The following is a 10308-nucleotide window of genomic DNA, read 5'->3' as shown; positions in this document are numbered from 1 at the left end:
CTGGGATGGAAATCAGATCTAGGAGACACCATATGGACACAGTTAGTCAATAATGCGGTGCGTTTGATGAGATGTGATGAGAAAACCCACTAGGGATTGCAGCAAGGGATTTTGCAAATAACCACAACTTATCCAAAACAAAACATAAGATTTAGACTATAGAATTGTTACAAGATGGACATAGGCCATTTGACCCATCATCTCTGTGTTGGCTCTTTCAAAGGAGCAATTTATATACAACTTTTACCCTGCATTCCCACCACATCTCTGCACATCCCTCCTCTTCTGATATTTGGACCGTTTAGGAAATGCAAAAAATGTTATGGGCGAGTGGAGGCCGTTCTGCCCAACGTGTCTGCATCGACCACCCTGCCTCATCCTGCTTTCCAGCCCTTGGCTTGTATTTCTGGAGGTTGTTGTTCGACCCACTGATTTTTCATTACTTTGGTTTGATTGATTGATTGATTGATAGGTTTATTGCCACGTGTACCTAAGCACAGTGAAAAGCTTTGTTTCCGAGTAGTACAGACAGATGACAGTGAGCAAAGACATATCAATCATAGGCTGAACAAGAAAATTGGACAGAGGCATAAAGTGTGTGCACTAGGCAAGATCAACACTAACAAGATCACTGTTATTTGAAGTTGGAGAGTCTATTCATTAGCCTAATAATGGCAGGACAGAAGCCGTTCCTGAAGCTGGTGGTCAGTGTGTTCAAACTTTTGTATCCTTTGCCTGATGGAACAGATTGGAGGAGAGTATTACTGGGGTGCAACTGGTTTTTGGTGGCTTTAAAATCAACTAGATGAAAGTGAGGGCTGCAAATGCTGGAGATTAGAGTCGAGCGTGTGGTGCTGGAAAAACACAGCCGGTCAGGCAGCATCCGAGGAGCTAGAAACATCGACTCTCTTGCTCCTCGGATGCTGCCTGACCGGCTGTGCTTTTCCAGCACCACACCCTCGACTCTTTGGTGGTGTTGGCAGCCTCTCCACAGCAATGGGCCGTGTAAATGGAATCCAAGAATGGAAGATTGGCTTTTGTAATGGTCTGGGCTGTGCACACAACCTTCTGTAGTTTCTGATGCTCCTGGGCAGAGCAGTTGTTGTCCCAGGCCAGTTGGTGTGGGTCCTTATGGATATACCAACTTTCCTGAGTTGCCTGAGGAAGAAGGGGTGTTGTTGTGCCTTCTTGACCGTCGCACATAGGAACTTATTCTTTCATCAGTTTTTGGTTTGGAGCTGAGAACTGTGAACTGTCATTTGTTTGGGAGATCAATCCTGGAAGTTAACTGAAGATTGGTTCCTGATCCAAAATGTTTCCATAGACTCTTGACACTGAGGGAAAACAGTATGTTTAACCTGAGAGCAGATGTTTGGCCATAAACAAGGTCAGTACCTGCTAACTGGTACCAGCAAGGCTGGAAGCGAAGATCCTGGTCAAACAGGGGAAGTTTTGTACTGGTTTATGGACTGTGTTTTCTGAGAGGAGTTTGACTGTTGTTGTTGTAACATGAAGGTTTGAATGGTCCCTACCTAACCTCTCATTATCAGCTATTGAAAGTTCAGAGAATAGAAACAAAATTATAAGCATTTCCTGAGTGAACTGGAAAAAAATAGCATTAATCAAGGCCTTCAGAAAATCAAACAAGAAACAATCACACATCTCTGTGGAACAACATTTCATTTACGTAATCTGGCCAGCTTTATTATTTTATTTATTCCTTAACTGCATTTGTTTGTCCAACTTTTGTGTGACTAGGACTGAAAACATAGATTATTGGGTTTAAATCATAATCATCAATTAGGTTACTTTGTTAGTTAATTTTGCTCAGCTAAAGTTACTGTGTTTTTAATAAATCATTAATTCTTTTGTGGAAGCTACAAATCTGGCATCCAGGATTGATTATTTGCAGAGTCTGAGTTTAGTTCTTAAAAAGATCTGGTTAGGAACCATTGGGGTGAATGTTGGACATCTTTGAAGGTTTTAATTTAGCTGTGTTGTGAATAGAGATGTGGGAAGGCTGATTTGTTTCAGTTGTCTGTCTCCATGTCATAACAGTTATGGAACTCAAGGTTCATATCCAGATATCTAAAAAATGAATTAATGTTTTCTGCCACTCCTACCCTTTCAGGCATAGCCATATTTGCATGAATGTGACATAAAACTCCTTCCTCATTTTTTACCGTGATGGACTTTCCTCATGTTGCCTCATACTGTTCGTACATGCCCGTTTAAATTGAAAAGCTCTTATTCAGTGGGAGGATGGGGAAATTCCAGGCCACAGATAGCTAGCAGCAGGACAATCTCACTGATTGAGATAAATAAATGTGTTGGAGAAGTGAACTGCCCTTGGGTTTGTAATAATGAATGTTGACTTTTCAGATTTTATTTGTGATTCCAAGCGAGATCCTACATTTAGTTTGCAGTGTGAACTTCCAGTAAGGAGGTCACGATGTAAGGATTGTCAGTTTTATTGTGTATGTGTGTGTTATATTTTTGGAAGTTTCAGAAGTAAAGTCAATGAAACTTATTGGTGTCGTGAAGTAAAATTGTAATCCAATTGGCATAGCACTCTTTTCTGCTCGCAAATACAAAGATTGTGAAGAAAGAGCAGGGTTGTTGTTGTGAAAGTTTACAGCTCATAAATTCGCACTGACTGTGTGGTTAAGAATGAAACTAGCTGTAACTCAGTTCAGTAACACAGAGGTTTATCTCCTCTCCTTGATTTTCTTGTGCTGGTGTTGTATGTTTCTATTAGTTCTGGCAGTTCTGTATTTGGTTTCCCAAGTGACTATTCTTCATAAGTGGCTGGAGACTGACTGGAAACTTAATATTTAACCATGGGAGGCATACCTCTGTTTAATCCTACCATCTATTAATGTGTTCACATGAAGCTACTACATAGAGAGTTCCTACCTGTGATTACTATGTTTTGTTTTCCCCTTCCTCAGTCTGGGAACGGGGAAGACTGGTTGCAGAGATGATACAGGCACATTCGCAGAGATCACGGGCACATGCAATACCACCAAGTGGAGGAAGGTGACATTTGAACAGGTCAGTTCCATTATAAAGGATTTTATGACATGGTGAAAATGATCAGGTGAAAATGGCATTAGAAATAAAATAATAGAAGATTCATTTCACTGACCATTTGAATTAGCTATCAACTGCTTAACAATGATCTTAAAGGCAACACTTTTTTAAAAATGCAGGGTCTTTAACTGAGGCAGGTATCTTCTGAATGTGTGGTTGGCTGTTTTCCACTAAGTTGGTATAACTTGATAAATGTTGGAGGAGCTTGTACCTAAAATTGGATTTATTTTACAGATCTCACAAATTGAAAATAGTTTTCTTTAGTCCTCCATCCAGTGCAGTACCTACCAGACTGATTAAATAAACACTACTAATGAGAGCTAGCAAGCTAATTTATAACCATAGGATAATTTCCACAGGTGCGGAACATTTCACTTTGGCACAGATCTATATCAACCACAAAAACAAAACCACACAGTTCAACAACACAATGAATATACTTTGAGTTCAGGGGCTGAGGGAAATGCTGATCATAAATATTGGGGCACGTGTGAGTCAGGTGAGTGCTGAAATTCTGAATCCCAACCAGCGTGCTTCAGGTTTTAATGAGAAGGGAGGGTTATGGAGCAGGTAGTCCAGCTGCTCCCAGGAGGATGATTGGCACTTTGTATATCACAGAGAGCATTCAAATCACATCTTTATTCATCATTTGGAGTTTAACTCTGGCTAGATTTCCAAAGTCTCAGATATCCAGCAGTGAAATACAAGTGAGGGTCTAGGAGGCTATGATTGATCAAGTGTATCCCAGTTGTGGAAAATTAGGGAAGAAATTGTGGGGCCCTTGGCTGAGATAGTTGTATCATCTATAACTTGGGTGAGGTGCCAGAGGACTGGATGGTGGTTAATTTTGTGTCTGTATTTAAGAAAGGCTGTAAAGAGAAGTCTGGAACTGTAGACATGTGAGCTTGACATCAATACTGGGTAAGTTGTTGGAGGTGATTCTGAGGGATTGGTGTACATGCATTTGTCGAGGCAAGGGCCGCTTAGGGATAGTCAGCATTGCCACACAAACCTGATTACGTTTTTTGAGGAAGTAACTAAGATTAATGAGAGCAGCGCGGTAGACATCGTTTACATGGACTTTAGTAAAGCCATTGACAAGGTTTCGACATGGTAGACTAGTCAGTAAAGTTAGATCATGGGATTCAGAGAGAGCTTGCCAATTGGATATAAAATTGGCTTGACAGTAGGACACAGAGGGTCATAGTGGAGAGATGTTTTTCAGACTGGAGGCCTGTGACCAGCGGTATTCCACAGGGATCAGTATTGGGTCCCCTTTTGTTTGTCATATATAAATGACTTGGATGAGAAATTAGGAGGCGTGGTTAGTAAGTTTGCAAATGACACCAAAATTGATGGTGTGGTGGACAGTGAAAACAGTTATCTAAGGTTAGAAACAGATCTTGATCAATTGAGTCAATGAGCTGAGAAATGACAGATGGAATTTAATTTCGATGAGTACAAGGTATTGCATTTTGGTAAAACAAACAAGGGCAGGACCTATACAATGAATGGGAGGACCTCAGGTAGTTTTGTAGAACAGAGACCAAGGGAAACAAGTACATATTCTTTTAAATTTGCGTCACATGCAGACAGGGTTGTTAATAAGAAATTTAGCACGCTTGTCTTTATTGCTCAGACCTATGAATATTGAAGTTGGACGTCAATGTTGAGGTTTCACAGGACGTTGGTGAGGTCTCTTCTGGAGTACTGTGTGCAATTCTGTTCATCCTACTATAGGAAGGATATTATTAAACTGGAGAAGGTTCAGAAAAGATTTACCAGGATGTTGCCAGTAATGGAGGATTTGAGCTATAAGGATAGGCTGGGGCGCTTTTCAATGGAATATAGGTGGTTGAGGGGTGACGTTATAGAAATTTATAAAATCACGAGAGGCATAGTTAAGATGAATAGCAACGGTCTTTTCCCTATGGTGGGCAGTTCAAAAATAGGGGACATATTTTTAAGGTGAGAGGAAAAGGTTTAAAGAGGACACAAGGGGCAACATTTTTACACAGAAAGTGGTTCGTATTGGAATGAATTGCCAGAGGAAGTGGTGGATGCAGATGTAGTTGCATTATTGAAAAAATACTTGGAGAAGTACGTGAGTAGGAAAGGTTTGGAGGGATATGGGCCAAACGCAGGCAGGTGGGACTAGTTTGGTTTGGGAACATGGTCAGCGTGAACTGATTGGACCGAAGGGTCTGTTTCCGTGCTGTACGATTCTTTGATTGCCTTTCTGCTTACTCTGGAAGTCTGTCTGGGCAATCTCCTGCAATCAGGCACACCCCCTCAACATTTCCACTCTGCCCCACGACATTCACAGTGAGGCTTTGGACTGATCCTGACAGCTTCAATTCCAAACTTGCTCTTTCCACACTGCCCCTATCTTCAGGGTTCTCATACCTGTCTCCCTTCCCTGACACATTAATAAAGTGTATTTGTAAAATAGTAACAGGAAATGCTAAAATTTGTATTAAGTAACTAGGTATTAATAAAGTTCAGATTATTAATCAAACATTACACGAATACAATCATAGTTGAAAAGTGTAGTGCTGGAAAAGCACAGCAGGTCAGGCTGTGAATCAGGAATGTGAAGGGCTTATGCCCAAAACATTGACTCTCCTGCTCCTTGCATTCTGCCTGACCTGCTGTGCTTTTGCAGCGCCACAGTTTTTGACTCAGACTCTCCAGCACCTGCAGTCCTCACTTTCTCTCATGAGTACAATCATTCCATGCTATCTGAGGGTCTGAAGTAGAGCAGCAGATTCTCACATTTTTAAAACAAGAAGCCCCGAGCAACAAAATAACAACTGCAATTCTTCAAAATGCTCTGGACTAACAGGGCACTTTGGCATGTTGAACCATGTGTTTTTAACAGAGAGAGCTACCACAATTTCATCGTGGTTTTAACTCTGAACGTGCAGGTAGCTGATGAATCAACATATCACCACTCATATGTTTGTCTTGGGAGTCTGTTATGACTCCCTGATTCTGTCATTAGTAGCTTTATCTAGATGCAGCAAGACAGCTTGCATGGCTGGCTGATAGGCAATAATGCTAAAGAACAAAGTTTTACTTGATGGCACTGTTGAAATGTAGTTCATCATTTGAAGCATAATACAATCTGAAATTGCATTTGAAGAAGAACACTTTTGGAATGCCAAAAACAGATTTAAGAGTACAGCTCCCAGAAAGAGCTGGCAGCTGTTTGTAGCTTATACAGTGTATGATAGATTAACCTGGTACACCTTTGCCCGGAGTATCACATTGATCCTGCAGTGGGCATAGCACAAGTAGTGCATCCAATGAATTCTGTCATCAAAATAAACTTTTCCCTGTCTTTCTTTCATGCATCATCAATCAAAATTTGCAGTGGTGGGGATGGAACAGATCTACAATGAGAAGAGTTTATGCCATTCTGCACACTGGCAAGATGTGCCCAAAACATCAACATTACTGTTTGTGTAAATTGCAAACAATAAACGATTGCATCCAGATCTCCCTCATACCAGATCCAACTCACTGTTTCCCACAGTAATTTTATTAATCCCCCAACACGGGGAAACATCTGTACTTTCTCACCACAGCTCAGTGAAGGATCCCTCCCCCTGAAGCGGAAGCAGATGGCACTCTCTCACCCAGCCACAGTGGGTCAAAGTACTGTGGGAGACAGCTCAGGCTGAAAACATATGTGCTCACTCAGACACAATCGAGAGAAATTCTTCAGTATCTGGTCATCACCCCCTGACCGACTTGGCAGGAACAGATGACCGCACTATATACACATGACTGCAGACAGAGAGCTTGAACAGAGGCCCAATGCTCAAGGAAATTCAAAAGAAATTAAGAAAGGCTCAATGTATGTTTTATAACAAAAATAATTTACTGCCATTCCCTACAGCCTGGCAAAACCCATTATCCAGGAGCTGTGACCTATTATTGTTCTCGACTTCTCACCCACACTCTCTACAATGTAAGCTGAGAAAGTTGAAAATTGTGCACTGTTCCAGGCACCATGGATATTAAACAGTTGCGAGACATATCCCACTGATTGTTCTTGCACCTTCTCCACTGCTCTGAAAGAAGTAAGTACCAAAAATCTGGAAGTCCTACATGCTGTTAAAGGCATGCTAAGCCAAGAAACTCAAGTGTAAATATTACAAAAATGAGGCATAACATTGATCTAATTTGTAAGCAACACAAACTATGTCTAATTTCTCCCGGGGATCATCTTGTTTTTGTAGGTCACCTGCTAAGTCTTCAACGGCAACTACCAGAGGAGATGAAGAAGAGCTGTCTCCTGGATGAAATATGAGAGTCAGCCTCTAAAACAACAATAACACAATAAATAAAAAAATTATACAGCACCACAGCGCTTGTCGGACATGGCATGCCCTGAACTTTTTCAGAAAATGGAACAAGGGAACGACAGACATCTTTGAGGAGAAAGTGAGGTCTGCAGATGCTGGAGATCAGAGCTGAAAATGTGTTGCTAGAAAAGCGCAGGTCAGGCAGCATCCAGGGAACAGGAGAATTGACGTTTCGGGCATAAGCCCTTCTTCACAACAGACATCAAACCTGAGCTGGGATGAAAAGATGCCAAGCAAAGCTGCAAAAGTCACTATTTGAAGAAATAAATGTTGTGACATTTCAGAGTTAAGGAAGGTGTGGTATACGAGTCTGAAAGAGTTAATACCAAATAGTACCAAAAGCAGCTCCCACTGTGATGATGTCTTATGGACTCTCAGAGGAATGAGACATAACATTCAGCTCCCCGTCAAAGTCTATGTAATGATGTCTGTCATAGCAAAGTAACTAATTCCTAATATGAAATAAACTCTGTCTTGTTAACTAAATAGGTCAGGAAGAGGTTTTTCTCTATCATACTAAACAAGCAGGTCTTGTCATTTATTACACTTAAAGAGAATGGTGTCAGTAACTTATATGCACAGGCTGGTGTGCACATACAACAGTAGGAAAGCATAGATATTTCAGGAGAATACAGCAGAGTTCAGGGTCATTACCTCCACCAGTGACGGTCGAGTAGAAAGCCGAGGATTGCACAGAAATACAAATTTGTAAAGTAAGCTGAGACACAGTACTGGGATTTTTTTTCAGAGTTAAGGTGGACACGAGAGATTCCTAAGCAAGGATAGCAACATTTAATTTCAATGTACAGGAAGCATGTGAAAGTTGGCAATGTCTGGGATTTTGCTTGGGTGATATTTAGCATGATACAGAGTTGGGGCAGCTTAGGTGTTAAGGTAATGGAGTTGTTGCGGAGTGAATCTCTGGCAAACTGGGAGAGAATGGCACATATTGTCCTGCGGGAAATATCGATGAAGGTTTCAGTGGCAAGTGTAGGTGAACTGGGGATGGGAACAAAAAATACTTTAATGACAGACTAGATATGAAGTTTGAAGTTCAGGTCATGGTTAAGTACAACAATGGGTAGTGCCTGAGAGATGCCCTTTCCCGAGAAGAATCCTTCAGATATTCAAGGATTGCTGTTCAGCAGGTAAACAGAAAAATATAAATATCGTTTAACATCTTTACAACGTCACCAATATTTGAATTAATTTAACAGCTACCTCAATTGATAGGTGACTATTTTTTCCATGGTATAATAAAGAATGACTTGCATTTACATAGCATTTTTCATGACCACTATACTTTTCAGAACAATTTACGGTCAATTAGATACATTTTGAATTGTAGTCACTGTTACAATGTCAGATACAAAGCAAATATAAATAACAAACACCCAATGACGACAATGTGATTATGATCAGATAATCTGTTTTGTGATGTTGATTGAGGGATAAATATTTCTCGAAATATGAGGGTAACTTCTCTGTTCTTCAAATCAGTATCATTAGAAAATCTGCAGTAGGTGCAGGCAAAGGTGGCCTCAATTTCGTATTGCATTTAAAAGGTCATATATTGAACAATGCAGTGCTTTGTGAAAACTACACCGGAGGCTTGATTTTTACTCTCAGCTCTTGGATTGGAATTTGGTCCTAGAATCTCATGATTCAGACACGAAGGACTGAACCTTATGGTTTTGTTTTTTGGCTAAGTCCAAGTTCTGTGGAGTTTTTTGGAGGGATTTCTGCCATGCAGCCTAGTGGGTTCTCCTGTCGTATCTTAACCAAACGTATTGTGTTGTCTACCTTCCCCCCTCATGGCATTCATCATATCTGATTCTGGCCCCAACGCACCAGAAGGCATCTTGCCAATGTGACCAACAATGTGACACTCAACAATATCCGCAAAAAGTCCAGCAGCTGTTGCACCTGAACCAATTTCGAAAGTCCAACGTGCACCCGGAGAAATATGGCTACAATGCTATGCTGCCCACATCATCCATAGCTTATGTGGTCTTCTATACATCAGGGAGACCAGACGTAGCCTCAGGGAATGGCTCAATGAGCATCGCAGCCAGATCCGCAGGGGCCGACCTGACCTCCCAGTCACTGCCCATTTCAATTCCCCCAACCACTTCCTTTCTGACATGACCATCCTTGGCCTCCTCCATTGTCAAAACAAACCACATCTCCTATTGGAGGAACAACACCTTATCTTCTGCCTGGGCAACCTACAGCCCAGAAGACTCAACACTGAGTTCTCCAATTTCAAATAAACTCCCTTCCCATCCCCTGACTCCCTTCTCAGCCACTCCCCAATCCCTTCCAGTGCACCCTGCCACCAACCAGATTCATTCCTCCTATTGACCAACCAGGTAATACCCTCTATCTGTCTTCACCTATCCTCACTTCACCACCCTGTCCCCCCCCTCCCTTTATCTGCAGTTCCCCCCAGACCCTGCAGTCCTGAAGAAGGGTTACACCTGAAACGTTGACTTCTGCACTGCCTGGTTTGCTGTGTTTTTCCAACCTCCTGCATGGCTAACACTCTTCCACACACCATGTTTTCACCCTGGTCACTGTTTAACCATCAGATCACCTGTCGGTGGGTACAACTATCTGAACACCTGCTCTACTGCCCCAGTGCCCAATTGTTATTGTCCAGTGGAGGAACATCACATACATACAAACAAGAGCTTTTACTCACAGAGAGCAAAAGGGAACACAAATTAAAGAAATAGAGGGCAAAGTTTGCCCCAAAGCAGTGCAACCCAAATTTCGGCTTCAAAACCAACGAATGGTTTACGGTCCAAAATGGTTTGTTGCTTGGGGTCCCACCTATGGG

The 10308-nt window shown here is 41.6% G+C and overlaps 1 long non-coding RNA gene across 1 annotated transcript; it reads left to right on the top strand.

Annotated features, from left to right (window-relative positions):
• Positions 1 to 2402: 2402 nt before the first annotated feature.
• LOC122561928 (uncharacterized) lies at positions 2403 to 7933 on the top strand. The gene is made up of 3 exons (XR_006315156.2): positions 2403 to 2454; positions 2952 to 3054; positions 7341 to 7933. It is a non-coding gene; the product is annotated as an uncharacterized LOC122561928 (long non-coding RNA).
• Positions 7934 to 10308: the final 2375 nt, after the last annotated feature.

This window comes from Chiloscyllium plagiosum, unplaced genomic scaffold (genome assembly GCF_037043375.1).
Source record: "Chiloscyllium plagiosum isolate Xiang-an unplaced genomic scaffold, Cpla_swu_hap1 HiC_scaffold_25, whole genome shotgun sequence".
NCBI lineage: Eukaryota > Metazoa > Chordata > Chondrichthyes > Orectolobiformes > Hemiscylliidae > Chiloscyllium > Chiloscyllium plagiosum.
Note: the sequence above shows the minus strand (reverse complement) of the source record. Positions and strands in the feature narration are given on the sequence as shown.